This window comes from Danio rerio, chromosome 24, assembly GCF_052040795.2.
Source record: "Danio rerio strain M-AB ecotype USA chromosome 24, GRCz13ab, whole genome shotgun sequence".
In the NCBI taxonomy this organism is placed as follows: domain Eukaryota; kingdom Metazoa; phylum Chordata; class Actinopteri; order Cypriniformes; family Danionidae; genus Danio; species Danio rerio.
The window spans coordinates 26,670,001-26,686,254 of NC_141044.1; the positions used below are offsets into that span (position 1 = coordinate 26,670,001).

The 16,254-nt window shown below is 36.7% G+C and overlaps 1 long non-coding RNA gene across 11 annotated transcripts in view; it reads right to left on the reverse strand.

The window, feature by feature from the left end:
• The window catches only part of LOC137489241 (uncharacterized), a 327,340-nt gene that overhangs the window by 178,109 nt on the left and 132,977 nt on the right, over positions 1–16,254 (reverse strand). The window contains exon 4 of one of the 11 annotated variants that reach the window (XR_015524999.1): positions 7,960–9,969. The exons of the other annotated variants lie outside the window; for them this stretch is intronic. This is a non-coding gene — a long non-coding RNA (uncharacterized LOC137489241). Of the gene's footprint in view, positions 1–7,959; positions 9,970–16,254 lie in introns of those variants that run through there. 11 annotated transcript variants of the gene reach the window in all.

The following is a 16,254-nucleotide window of genomic DNA, read 5'->3' on the forward strand; positions in this document are numbered from 1 at the left end:
ATCAGCTGAAACCAGTCTGGCCATTCTCCTCTGACCCCTGGCATCAAAAAGGCATTTGTGCACACAGAACTTCCACTCACTGGCTATTTTCTCTTTTTTTAATCGTTCTTTGTAAACCCTAGTGATGGCTTGTGTGAAAATCCCAGTAGATCAGCAGTTTCTCAAATACTCTGACCAGCCTGTCTGGCACCAACAACCATGCCACTTTTAAAGTCACTTAAATCCTCTTTCTTCCCTATTCTGATGCTGCGCTTGAACTGCAGCAGATCGTCTTGACCAGGTCTCCATGCCTAAATACATTGAGTTGCTGCCATGGAATTGGCTAATTAGATATTGCGTTAACGAGCAGTTGGACAGGTGTACCTAATAAAGAGAGTGTATATTGTGACATGAAGACAATTTCACCAGATAACTTATTTTTAATAGTAGATTGATTGGGATGATTCTGCAGTGGAAGTAAATCTCTGTTGATTTTTTGGGGTCCCCTGACACATTTTCTATGTTGTATGTGCTATTTGCAATGCATTTCTGTATTTGGATGTGTTGTGAGTATTTCCATGCATGTGTTTAGTCAGAGATGAATTAAATTGATTGCATTGATTAAATTGATTGCTACTAATTGCATCTCCATAAAACCTAACAAGCAATCTATAAACTTTTGGTGGACCCTCGACACATTTTTTTATGTGGTCTGTGCAATTTACTGTGCATTTCCGTATTTGCATGTTGTATTTTCATGCATAACAATCTATAAATAAAATCAGGAAAAAGATACAATTGAAATAAAGTGTTTTATCTTTTCCAGAGTCTAACAGTATTCAAGTACAGTAACTGAATGATAAAAATAATTCAATAAAATTAAACGTAGTTAAGGTCACAAATGGTACAATTTCTTATACCTGCATGTTTGTAAAATCATGATACGATCACAGGAATCAAAAACACTTGTAAATGTTGAATTATAGTACAAACTCAACATTGCATATTCTGCTATGTGACTATTGCGAAAAATCACATTGCGATATCGATGGTGAAACGATATATCGTGCAGCCCTACTTTCTAACATGGCAGCGTTTTTATTACAGATATTAATGGATGGAAGGATGGACAGACAGACATACAGATGGATAGATGTTTATGTATGTACACACACATGCAATATAAAAACAGTGCTCAGCATAATTGAGTACGCGCCAATTTAAAATGAATATTTTTATCCATTTCTCATTGAATATAGGCATTGCGTTTTAGTGCATTTAAACAAAACAGATTTATTTAACAGATATGTTTATTAAAATTATATTTTAATCACCAAACATATTTAGAAATGCTTAGAAATATATTTGGAAAGATACAATTACAATTAAATTTCAACAAAATATTGCAAAAATAAATTACAAATACAAAATTTCAACAAAATTTTTCCTTTTTTTTGCTTCTCTTGATTTTTCCTGTTTTTAAAATTCGTATTTAATATTTTTCTATAACGTATAAATTTGATTGTATTCGTTTTTGGACCATTTTGGCAAGATATTTAGTTATATAAGCTCCAGATTTGGCTTCAGTGACTGATCTAATGTATATGCACACATAAAATTCTGTATAGTTTTCTATATAAAATATGAATTTAAAAGATAGATTTGTGAGGGATGTACTCATATATGCAGAGCACTGTATTTCCAGTTACTATCCCTTGCTTGATTTAGACTCCTGCGAAGAAAAAAAACAGTTATAAAAAGATTCACAACAAGGCTGTTTGTGTTTTAGCAGAAAGCCCATAATTGAGAGGAAGGTTTTGCTTTCAATAAACAGATGTAATCTGAGGTCATGGCAGCAATTAGTTTGTATGTCAATGCTCCCATGATGCTCTGCACGGGTTTCAGCCTCCCCATTAGCGCTCTTGCTTGCCTGCAAGCCAAACCGCATAGTGCAATATCCAGATAATCAGAGATCAGGCCGATAAATGAAGTTTGATTCCAGGGGACAAGGTCAGGCGCTGAATGGACACAGGTCAAAAAACTAGCATCAGGGTGAACCGTCTCCTCATGAGCGCTGATGGCTCGACCCCCTCTTTTAATTCACAAGTCATTTGCTTCATCTGCCGTGTGAAAGCGGCACATTAGGCCATCAGAGTAGCCATTGTCCAGTCATGTGACCACAGCGAAATTAGACCGGCATGTTTTTGTATATTTTCCGCCGTGTCCGTGGCTCGCTTGATTGACTGATTTCCAATACAGCGTCAGGACGAATCACAATCACTTAATACGATCTTTGGGAAGTGGGGCTGAAGAGGACACAAGTATTAATATAAGGCTGTGCCGAAACTGACACTCTGTCCCTAAGCCCTGAGGCAATATTACTAGCGACCCCCTCCCTCCTTCCTTGATAGAAGAAATGCTGTCTCCATAGCAATTACCTAAGTCTTTTATCAGTCATTTCAAAGGAAGAAAATTAGGGCAATTGTGTCAGGACAGTCATATGGGCAGAAATTGCACACTTATTCGGACCACTTATGTCTGTGACTTTGTTCCTGGCTGATGGGGGCTATTGTTCGCTGCCATGTCTTTGAAAGCTTGATTGGGTTTGAGCAGATGTACTGTACCAGAAAAGGACAGCTTTTGTTTCCTCGGCTACTGCTTTTTATTTTAGTTCTAGTTGAATATAAATTACAGCTCTGTCTTGTGTTTACACAGCGAGCCTTTTAAACGCATTTCAGCCAAATGCGACGCTAAAGGGAAATCATAACACGTCTGATTAAAATATCTGTTTTTATCACATCTTTGAGTTTTAGCTCTCTCTTTTTTTTTTCTTCTTTTGGAGTGGCAAAAAAGGCACCACTTGAATAACGGCTTAAATTTAAGTAATTGAAGAGCATGCATTAATTACCAGAGCAGAACATTTTAGTACTTACAGGGAAACTGACACTGCATATTGATTGAAATTACAAGGAGGGGGACGTTAAAATCAGTGAAATTAAAATGAGCGGGATTTAACTGGTCAAAATCGTGTAATTAGAAAAGAGGGAGATAATTGCTCGCAGGACTTAATCCAGCGCCCCGAGTATTGTAAGGGAAAAGCCCAGATGATTTCCTTGCACGAGATGATAAGTCTAACTTAGCTTAAATGCTAGCGATGCTCAGCTGGAGACCCGCGAGCCTAATCTATCCCCAGTTCACTGCCCAGGCCCTGTTCTCTGTCTGTCTTAGCATATTGATTTCCAAGCTGTCTTATTGGTTCCTAACATAATTATACTAGGAGTAGGTCTCTTAGTGCAGCTAATACATTTACACCATGGCATCTAGGGAAGCTTATAGTCATGTCATTTATTCAGGCAGAGGATTGTGGCTGCTAAAAGGCTGCTGTAAGCAGTGAATTTGAGGATTTTCTGAAATGAGAGAGAGAATTAAGTTGCAGCCCACAAGAAATGCCCAAATCAATATGCTCTCATCAAAAAAAGAGATAGGCCTCATAACCTATAACCATGAAAACGTACCGCTTTATCTATGGGCTGTTATGTGTAAGTGCATGTGTGTTGTAACATGGAATGAACATAATAAAATGTGAAAAAGCCTAAAGTTAACAAGAATTGTCATTCGTAGCCACATTACAGATGTAAACTGGACATATTTCCAGTTGAAAAGGGAAAAAAAATCTATGGAAAAAGGTGTGGTATCTGAATTTCTTGAATGATGTGTGTTTAAGACTAAATACTGTCCTTCTAATAACAAATCATTTACTATCACAATAACTAGTGGTAATTCTATTAAACAAATCTATGATGACAAATGTAAATAAATAACTAGACCAGTTATCATTAAATAAGGACCATAACGACATGCAATATCATTGACAAAATAAAACAAGGATGAAATATCATTAAAAAAAGGTGAAATAAAGTGCAAAATGACATGTATCTACAACTTTTTATCACTGTTGTTTCACTGAGCATCTTTATTGAATGCCGACAGATGTTTCTAATGTCAAAAGAGGTTTTGTGCAGATTCTAGCTGTTAGTATATCTGACCTGACAGATTTCAGAGGAAACAAAAACTAGAGGGAAAAAAAAGTTGGCACAAACCATGATTGCATGGGCATATTATTGATGAATGAAGGTGTATGCTTGCACAGTTCTTTGCACACAAGATATGAAGACCTAAAGACTGAGAGTAGGCCTAAAGAGTACATGGTTTCAAAAACAATTGAGTTTGTGTCACATATCAGTTTCCATTTGTATGACTTTCCATATGCAGACAGCTTTCTCGGTAGTGCTTGTGATGCAGACGATACGGTTGAAATCAGAGTTATTAGCCCCCCTAAATTATTAGGCCCCTGTTCATTTTTTCCCCAATTTCTGTTTAACGGAAAGAAGATTTTTTTTAAGACATTACTAAACATAACAGTTTTAATAACTCACTTCTAGTAACTGATTTATTTTATCTTTGCCATGATGACAGTAAATAATATTTGACTAAATATTTTTAAAGACACTTCTATTCAGCTTAAAGTGACATTTAAAGGTTTAACTTGGTTAATTAGGTTAACTACACAGGTTAGAGTAATTAGGCAAGTTATTGTATAACAATGGTTTGTTCTGTAGACTATCTAATAAATATATAGCTTTAAGGGGCTAGTAATTTTGACCTTAAAAATCTTTTTTTATTTTTTTTAAACTGCTTTTATTCTAGGCAAAATAAAACAAATAAGATTTTCTCCAGAAGAAAAAATATTACCAGACATACTGTGAAAATTTCCTTGCTCTGTTAAACATCATTTGGGAAATATTAAAAATAAAATAAAATAAATCAAATGTGGCTAATAATTCTGACTTTATCTGTATGTGTAAAAGTTTAGTGGAACACAATTCACCAAACAACTTCCAAAGCAGTATGATTGCTTCGGCAGATGCATTTCTGTCACATGTTGTTATCACCATAAGTTAGATTTACAGTAGGGTAGGGTTTCATTTATGTGGTACATTAGTTTTAAACAAGACAGAACATTTAGAATCACCTCCTTTCAAACTACCACATCAAATAGCATACTAAAACATCGCCAAAAGCACATATAACATGTTTCATAGAAAATTAAATGTGCTATTTAAAACCAGTGGCTGGACTTTCACTTTAAAACTTCCTTGAAACATGATGTAGACAAGATAATCTCACTTTGCAACCATTTCATATCCACAGGCACTTTTTTCCAGACATTGTGCCGTTTAAAAACTTATAGCCCATTATGTGGGCATGTCCTCTGAAATGTGAAGCTAATATAAAGTTCAACTTATTTCAAAACTTGCAGGAAGAGTCACAGATTTCCAATCACTCGGCGGTTAAAACTGCAAATAATTAAAAAAACAAACAGTAAATGGGCCAATTACGGTGCTTTCACACCTCTTAAACTTTTGTTTCGGAAACAGGGATTAAAATTGTTTCAATGTTGTTCTTGGTGCGGTACGCTTTCACACAGCAAAGTTTCTAAACGGACCAAAATAGTTAAAACAAGTCACGTACAGGTAAACTCTCCTCACGTTGGTCAGAGTTTCACGGTTTAGTTCTGCTCAGCTGTCATGTGTCCTTATTTTAATTTATGACGATGAGCAATAAGACATAAGCAAAACGCTGAGCTATAATTTTGAATGGTGACACCCACAGACATTATCACCAGATATAAATTAGAGGTAAGAGGTTTCATGCATAGCCATTGACTAGAATTATGCATTATAGGCCTTACATTATAGAGAGGAATAACAGATACACTAAGACTGCTTTTCGGTATAACGAATAAACAGCTCTTGTTAAAAGTTTAACATGTGTAGAAATGACATCCCGCCCAACTCATAATTCTCTCTTCATACAGCCGTATACATGCATACTACATATCCGTGATACAATGTGATATAGCCTGGTTAGAATTGTTTTGCTTTTTCACTATAATTAATCCAGAGTTTGTTTCAATTGAGCCGAGACCACCTCACTTAGGCGATTTCAGACCGAGTATCTTGGCACGGATCAGAGCACGATTGCTGGATTCACATATGCCAAACAAACCGTGCTAACTGGGGATATGCACCAGGTTCCCAAACAAAAGTCTAGGTGTAAAAGCACCCTTAGACATTGTTGCATAAAAATGTCCAACAACTCTAAATATTACTATTGAACGTTCTATTATTAGTGTTCTTTAAAAAACAGATAAATCGTGCACAATTAAGACCACAAATGCAAAAATTATTTTAAAATATTATCCATTCCGATTGGATGTTGACTTTAAAATATACTAAGTCACCATAGCCACTATCAGCAGTGAATGGGCTCCATGCTTAGCACAAGATTTACTGTACAGAAGAGACAGTGAGAAGCAAGGCTAATGCCAGAAACAGCTCCCTTGTGCCTCGTACTGCAAAATTAGCAGTTTAATGATATGATCACTCAACGAGCGGCCATGACTGCTTTTCCTTTGCATATGCACATGCTGTCAATGGCAGATCATGTTCTCCTGCATCTTACAGCAGAGGGAAAATACAGCCCAAAATAGGGTCGTTGTCTATTTATTCTTCTTCTCCTAATTGTTGTCAGAGTCTGACCTGAAATTCAGAGACTGTATTTTTCAAAGTCAAGGCTGCAGATGCACTCGGCCATTTATCACGGTTTGTTCCTTATCCGTAGAGCAGCACGGGCATGCGAAGGTCTGTTTCTTCTTTAATTCCCGAGATTTTGTTGTTAATGGAGGAAGCTGCCTCATAAATTAAGGAAGCACTCAATTATAGAGCTTGACAGAGGTAGATCAGAGGGCAGCCATTGGTCACCTCTGGCAGGTGAGGCCAAACACCCGTAACACAAGATTTATAAGAATTAGAAGACATTACTTGAATTAAATTATACCGAATAGCACTGCAAGAACCCGTGAATGTGCAATGCAGCCTTGCAACATATTTCCAAAATTCAAGATGGCGAATTCCATGCATTGAACAGAATAGTAGAAAGTAGTCATAAAGATTGACGTAGCTTTATAAGATGGATCGTCACAGACATTGGCACATTTTGGATAACTCATTCATTCATTTTCGGCTTAGACCCTTTATTAATCTGGGGTCACCACAGCGGAATGAACTGCCAACTTGTCCAGCATGTGTTTTTCGCAGCGGATGCCCTTCCAGCTGCAACCCATCACTGGGAAACATTTCAAATAACTAGATCAATTCAAATGTATTGTGGACTACTACATATAAATGAATATTGAGTTTGTATTTTGTGTGTGCCTCAGTGTTTATGAGACGCATGAACCAGTTTCGTCAACTTTACATTGTCATGCAAAATAAAATGTGGAATTTGGGGGGAATCTTATCTTATGTTGTTCACCCCGGCTGCATTTGTTTCATAAAAATACATTGTGATATTAATAAAGTCAGAGATGCACCAATGTATAGGCCAATCATCATTTTTGCCCAAAAAGCTGTTATTTGTGTTATCATTAGCTTAAAAAAAGCTGGTGATCAGGGCAGACAGTTGTATACTCTTGTCTGTCAAAAGAGGGCAGAATAATTAATTGTGTAAACAATTTTAATATTGGTAAGTTCTGTGAGCTGGAAATTTTGTTTATTTTTGACACAGCTCATATTATAAACCCCCCGTAAAGGCTATATGACAAGAAATATGACAAGTCTGTCACAGCTAAAGTGGAATTAATTATTATTCATTTAAAAGCAGGTGCAAAAGGCAGAACATTTACCTTATCTGTATTGGTGGATATCACTGAATAATCAGCTATTGGTTTGTTTGAGGCTGAAAAATATAGTGGTGTATTTTTAAATCAACAGTCGTTATTACTGCCTTCATACAACGTCCTTCTGATATATTTAAAATATGCCAGTTTGATGCACAAATAACATTTTCATCACAACAATTGCTGCCTAATATTTTTGTGTGAACCGATACATTTACATTTAAAGATTTGGAGTAAATAACACTTTAAAAATACCTTTATTCAGAAAGGCTGCAATAAATTAATCAAAAGTGACAAACAAAAGATTTATATTTCAAATAAATAAAATTCTTACAAAAGATTGAAATTATGAGATGTCTCAGAAATTGGCACATTTTCAATTCAAATGTATTGTGGACTACTGAATATAAATGAATATTAGGTTTGTATTTTGTGTGTGCCTCAGTGTTTAAAGGTAGCGTGAACCAGTTTTGTCAACTTCACATTGTCATGCAATGGGACAACATGGAATTTGGGGGGATTTTTGCAAGGTTTATCTTATGTTCACCTAAGCTGCATTTATTTCTAGAAAACAATGCAGTAGAAAAATAGTGTTATATATTGTTATATATTCTTAAAGTCAAAGATGCATCAGTGTATAGACCAATCATCAGTTTTGTCCAAAATAAGCTGCTTTTTTGTGTTATTAGCCATCACTTGGTAAAATTAGCTTGTGATCAGGTCAGACAGCTGTATACTCTGTAAACTTGTCTTGTTTACTCCCTTAACTGGGTGGTAATCAGTGAGATCTGCACTGCTAAAATTCTGTAAGTTCGAGGTTCAGTCAACTCTTGATACAGCTAATTTTGTTATACACCTTATAGGCTGTTACTCCAAGGAATATGGCAAGTCTGTCACAGCTAAAGTGAAGTTAATTACTATTCATTTAAAAATAGAGACAAAAGGCAGACCCTTAACCTTATCAGCATTGGCAAATATCACTGATTAATCACATATTGGTTTGTTTGAGGCTGCATGAAATGATATAAAAATGTAGTGGTATATCTTTAATCAGCAGTCATTATTACTGTCAGTCATTCATACAATGTCCTTAAGAAATGTTAAAAATATGCCAAGTAACATTTGTAACAATATAGTAACAGTTTTACTATTACTATCGAAAAACCAATGTGCTGCCTAATATTTTTGTCTGAACTCACTAAACTACTATACATTTCCATTTAAACAGTTGGGGTAATTAACATTTTAAAAATACTTCCATAAAAAATAAGTTCCAATATTCCATGTAGAAAAAAATCTGTTATACCTTAATAGACAAGGTTTTGTTATTTGAAAAAAATGTTTGCCTTTTTATTTCTTGTCTACGAACTTGTGATTTATATGTATACTATGCCTTTAGTACCTACTTTTACCATTGGATAGCACTGGTGGGTGGTTGGTTGGGGAAATGCTATTTTATTTTTTGTTTAATTATTATTTTTATGACTGTTGGTTGTGTTTTTAATATTCTTTTTTTCTAATTGTTAAAAGGTAGGTTTTGTGTTTATATTTTTTAAAAAGTGTATTTACAAGTGAATGTCTGCTAAAATTTCTTATTATAAAATTATTTAAATCACAGCAAAAGATTTGCATTAAGTAATAAATAAAGTTCCAATGCATTTTCTACTTATCGAAGAATCCTTAAAAAGAGTCTCCCACTGAAACGATTAATAATGGAATACTAATAACGACTGAATTCATTTCTGAGCTTGACAAAGGCAGCCATTGGTCACCCCTGATTTATATGAATTAACAGCCATTTCTAGAATTACATTATACTGACTAGCACCCCAAGAACATGTTCGTAAATTCAAGATGACCACTCATCACGTCATATTATTCTCAACAATATAGAGAAAAAGAAAAAAAAATCATCCTTTCTCCCTGACAATACATTTTTCATTTCATCAACAAAGCGGGCAGAGAGAGCCACTGACAATCCATGGCTTTTGCCAGCATCATTTAAAGCTGAAGCTGTCACTTGAATGTCTCATTTCTATTTTATTCATTTCTTCATATGGATGGTAAGCGCAAGACGCTCTATTCTTTCCCTGGGGAGAGAAAGGACAGGCTGATGGGGGTGTGTTTCTGCGGCTGAAACCCTTTCACACACACAAGCCACTGGCCATCAGATCACAGCACAATCAGGCATTCCTCCACCTTGTCACTTCTGAGTCAGAACTGAAGGATCAGCCGGCCGCTGGGGCTATCTGGGTGCAAAGAAAAAGAAAGCCGAGCATTTAAATTTCAGCTACCAGCGGATGAGGTCACATGTCGAACGTGTCAAAGCGCATGAAGAATAGAGGCTTGATGATAAATCTAATAAAGAAGCTTCGAGTATTAGGAAAAACAGCGTTGCTGAGCAAAACCACATTTGTGTTTGAGTAGAGCCACTTATCAAAGATGATCTGAGCTTGTGGCAATCTTGAAAGCATGTACATTCTTTGTTATGAAATTGCATTGTTCGATAGCATTTTTTTCCGTGTACGTTTTTTTTTTTTTTCTAACAAGGTAAAGTATTAATTCACGCTAGACACATTTTGCAAATGACTTTCCTTTAAATCACATCTAAAAGCCCTGGAAAAACTAATGATTTTTATTAGATTACTATTCTTAAGGATGCATTAGACAAATAGCAGGAAGTTACACTCTGCAGTCCCGGTAATGCAATAAAGTTCCAATTATAACACTTACGTACAATAAGTGGGCTTCTTTTTGCAGCGCTGCACACAAATCATCATTATGTTTCTAATGCTATCTAGATGTGAAAGCTTCAGACACGTAATACGTTTTTCCACCATCTAAAAAAAAAAAGAAAAAGAAAAAAAAAGGGGGGTAATCGTCCCAAAACTGTCAGGCAGCATTTGTTGGGATATGACGGCATCAATCATACTCTATGGGACACCCTGAAGGTTGAAGGTTACAGGAACATCAGCCATCCTTGTTTTGTTTTGCCTTTTTATTAGCCTCACGTTACCTCAGAACCTATGCCGCAACATAACCGACGGCGTGTTTTCAGGCGGGTGGCAGGATTAGCCGTTAGCCGTTCTTTGGCTGTAGGCAAGGATCTGCCTGCTAGGCAACACAGATGACCCTGCCATCCAGCCGGTCGCTGCTGCTGCTGCTGCTGCTGCTGCTGAACACTATCGTGCGGCGCAGGGTGGTAGAACATCACAGGGTCTCCACCAGCCAGGCTTTACCGCAGTAAAAGGCTAACGTTTGGCTCCGCCCCTTTGGCAACAGGGCTAGGAGCATGTGACTCTCTGTAGGGAGAGAGGACCAAAGCTAATGAAAGTAAACATGCAGAGACTCAACAGTAGGCTTTCCTTTCAAATGAAGTTTTTTCAAAAAGTGAAAAACATGTTATTCAGAGAGAGTCAACCTGCAGGGACTGGCTGAGAGACACAAAGGCTGGAGAATGATTGAAAACATCAAACAGCAGTGTTTTCCATCCCGCTGGTGTGGCCTCTGAGATTGCCTTAGCTGGAGATGTTCATTGGTGTCAAAGGATTCCACATTGAACTATAATGATATTCAAGTATCCGTCTCTTTTTTCTTGGTGAGGAATATACCATTCACACAACATTATCATTCAACTAAGAAACACATTGAGAATTTATTCATTTCCTTTCTTCATGGCTTTAATAAGCCTTCAGGGGACTTCCGAACAGAGGGAATCAGTTTTCCGGGAACGTGATGATATATGCTACACATTTGACATAAAAGGTTGGCGGGCTTTAGCACGGCATTTGACCAAAGGTCAAACAGATACAAAGCATTGAGGGTGGTCAGTTGGACGAGATGCGAGAGGTTGCCAGGCTCACACCTCACATCTAAAATAGGATCTAACGTCTCTGCCATTTGCACCTACGCTCCTACAAATAAAAAAAAGAATCAAATCAAATAAAGCAGAGAGAAATCATCAATAAAGAATGGAACCTGGGTATTGCACAAGACCATCAAGGCACAGCCTCACTGGAAGGCACAAACAGTCTTTTGAAATATCCGCTAATCAAAATGACACAGACGTCTCACATTTGATACTAAAAAATAAATTAAACACATAAATAATAAAGAAGTATACTGACTGGAATATGTGTGTTTATGTAATGCACATAAAAGTTGTTAAAAAAACTACAGTAAAAGCTGCAAACATCTGATATAATAGTTAAATTAAAAAAAATGCTTACTTTTCTTAAAATATAATGTATTTTTAGGAAGCAGAAGCTGAAAATTCAGTATCATTTCTGCAGTCTTGAGTTTCATTTAGACTAGTGGTCCCAAACCCACAGGCTGCAGACCGATATCAGTCCATGGATCAATTGGTACCGAGCTACAAGAAATCATTAATCTGAAGAGTCTGAATGATCTTTTACTTTGAAAAAGTACTGTATTTTCTCAGTTATATCTTGGTCACTTGAGTGCCAAAACTTAAATCACAAGCTAGCAAAGTAATTGAGAAAAAGACATCGTTGGAAATCTACTTTGCAAAGAGGAAAAAGACAAGTGAAGGACCTACGAACTGCCAAAGAATGGATCCACAACCCATTTGTCAACAAATCAGGTGAATCCAGCTTGTCTGTACAAAAAGATGATCAACTGCTGCAGATCACAAATGATGGCGGCCTTTCACATATCATGTTATTTCCGTTATTTCCGGTAGAGGCACACGGCTTGCGTGTGCATATTGGGAGTAATGTTCCTTTAAGGCAAGTCATTTCACTCGGCGGCCATCTTTGAAATGCCTCTCGGGCAGAAAGCTCATGCATTGTGTCTGAATGGGGAAACATCAAATTCTCCAAAACTGTTTGTCAAGCTTACGTTTACATTACATATTTGGAATCAACAATAAAATTAAGCAACAACTGCTTCATAAGTTTAATTTCTAAACGTCCGAATCAAACAAAATCTGCATATTTTCATGCTGCAAACACACATGCACACTCCAAAGGAAGGAGATCATGACACCAACCTCATTTATGGCCATTCTACACATGATAATCCTCTGGATAATGATCACCTGATCGCGCTGCTCTTCTGAAGTAATCCACAACTTGGTCTTGATGGCTAATCTCTTCCAGAAATGGCACCTCACTTTGTTTACAAGTTTGTGGGCGTTTGAGTAGTTGTTGTCATGTGCGTTTGACAGGACGGATTGTACCTCGCGTTCGTTTCATACAGATTACAAAACCAGAAAACTTTTGTTTTCGAGTGCACTTGGTTCATTTAAAATACAGATTTCAAGCTTTATTTGGATGTTTCCTATGTCTGTAAAGCAAGTATTCGCTGAGATTCCAGTGCGTTTGTTGACCATCAAACTGTCATAAAAGCACACATCTGGTCCCCTGGAGAAACGTCACTCTATATCGATCGATGATTGGCCCCTGCACTGGTAGGCGGGGCTTCATTCGTCATATTGACCGTTACACTTTTTACCATTCAAAACTATACAAGTGACATGCCTTGTGTATTTCTAAAGTCTTTGGCTCCACTTTGCACGCTCCGTGCTTCCAGGCGCACTGCGATTCACATGACAAATAAAACAGAACTGACCAATCAGCTTCTTATTTTGTATGGAATATAGACATTTCTGTAGACTAATTATCTCAGACAAACACTGCAGTGCTTTTTAATTATCCCCATTAATAAAACTTGTATCAGAGTTGCAGCAATGTTTTGTCAGCTTGTCATGCTCTGAGAAAACTGTTAATGGTCGCCTAGTACACCCACCCTACCTACCCCACCCACCCCACCCACCCTACCTACCTACACCCACCCTGTTGAACAATCCATGGTGATAAAAAGGTTGGAGACCACTGATTTAGACAGATTTAATCCTTCAGTAACATTCCTTTTTATCAACCGAAACAGTTTTTATCAATGAAAACATTGTAATGCGCTGTGTAAACATTGACAAGGTGAATCTTTCGAAAAAAAGAAAATAGAAGAGCGTCAAGAGCGTCAGTAAAAAAAAACATAATATTTCAAAAGATCTCTCTTTCAAATAAATGTTGCTGTTTAGAACTTTCCATTCATCAAAGATTCCTGAAAACAATGCATGACTGATTCCAAAAAAACACAAAGAAACATAAGCAGCACTTAAATAAATAATAACAATATAAAAGTTTATAAGTTTATTGAGCATAAAATCAGCATAATAGAATGATATGTAATAGATTATGAACACTGGAGTAAAGAATATAATTTTAAAAACTATATCTACTTTAAATTAATGACCAAATTAATGTTAAAGCACAACAGCATAATAAAAGACATCTTTCAAAAACAAACCAAAAAGTCAGCTTTGTAAAGTAGCTTGATTACAGTTGTGTTTTTTGCCTCATTTAATGACGCTGAATTCACAACATTTGTTGTACGGTTAAAAGATATGTCCTTACCCACAATACATTAGTTCAAACCCCTCTGAATGACAGCCCTGAATGCATATTTGCTTACTCATGAATCTTTAAAGGATGAACTGCTCGAATTACTCTGGCGTTCAGTGATGTGTCCTTAGGTGAAGGCCTGGATTGGTCATGTTGTTTCTCTTTACACTGCGTTAAGGTGCTTAACCGCTAATACACGAGTGCTATCATAATGACCCATGGGAGATAATGGGACTTGGCCCAACAACATATGCCAGAGACACAGCGGGATGTACCCAAGACATGTTTCTGACAGTTTTATAATTAAACTATGGAAGAAAAAAAAATTGCAAACAGCTCCATATCACAGTACTTGACACACAGGGATCAGCAAACAACACAAATTTTAAATGAGCTTCATCCAAATGTTGACTTTCCGTCTTGTGTCATATTTGTAGGGCTTTCATGCTATTTTGTTTCCTTTTTATGCGACGTTGATGCTTTATTTATTGGGTGTTGTGTTTCTGTACACCTCAATATTCTCAAGGGAAATCAAAACAATTGCAGGGATGATGTTTGATATCAGTGTTCTCACTGTTTTTCATGACATGGAATGGATAATGAAACCTGTGCGTTTATAGCAAGCAGAACAGGCAAAACATAGTGAGATAAAGGTTGGATGACTAATTTAGCAAGCAAAAGAGTCTGCTTTCCTGTAACAGAAAAACTTGCATTCATGTCAGATTTACTTAGCAAATGTGTCATACATGTGCCTCTTTAAATAAAGTGTTGAAAAACAAGATTAAATACACGTGAATCCATCTTTATCTGTCCATGTATCATCCATCTACAAATCAAGCTAATATTAATCTAATGAATCAGGCCATCAATCTAAATCTACCCATCTAGATTGATCTATTTTTATATTTCCTATTCTGCTATCCATTTATCCATCCTTTTCTTTCCATCCATTTTCTATACATCCATTTGTGCATCATCCATTTATGTTTATCCATCAATGCATCCATCCATGTCTATTCATCCATTCATGTATCCATCCATATTCATCCACGATTCATGCATATATGAATCAATGAATCTTTGAATCAATGAATCAATCCATCCATCCATCCATCCATCCATCCATCCATCCATCTATCTGTCTGTCTGTCTGTCTGTCTGTCTGTCTGTCTGTCTATCTATCTGTCTATGTCTATGCATCCATCTCTAATCCATTCATCTATCAACCAATGCATCCACCTATGTATCAACATATCCAAATACTTCTATCCATCCATATTTATCCATCATACATCCATCTGTTTTTAGGTCTATAAAGTCAAAATTCAAGCCGTTTAAATGTTTGACACATTTAGATCTTGAAAATCTTTTTGGTTAATCTTTGTACCTTTTTTTTTTTCAATTTTGATACTACTTACTTTCATTTCAAGATGCAACTATAATTCGTTTTGAAATATACAACACAAAATACATTATCCAACCAGCAAAGCAGCCCATTTCCATACAATGAAAATATAATCACTAGTACGCTCAACTGCAGTTTACTTCAGTTATGCTAAACAAAACAGGTAAAGATCAAAATGTTGCTTACTAAACATGTAGCCCCCTTTATCCTACCAAAGGCACCAATTCATCATCATCTCACCATCTATTTAGCAAGGTAAATTTGTATCTAAATACATTTAAATTTGCACAGGCCGTCTTATTTTATAGGCCACTTGCTTCTTATCACTCCTATAGTGGCCTGTCTGAAACAACACACTCTAGGTAAACATTATCTCCATTTAAACAGGCCCAGATGGTGGACTCTGGTCAGATAGAGCTGATGGTGTATGGCGGTGGTGCAGAGGTGAGGAAGTGAAGGGTGGGGTCCTATACAAAAGAGCCGTCTGGGTCACACTCAACCTGCATCTATGGAAAGCCAATTAGCTGGATTCATTCGCATCCCAAACAGGGCCAGACTGTTATCCTCAGAGCAAGGGTCTTCTGGACAGAGCGTTTGTTTAAGTAGCTCCCCCTATCCCTTCCTCGCCACAGGGGAATGACCTTCATTTAAATACAGACCCCATTATGGACCACAAAGGGAGGCCATGGCGAGAAATATCGCAT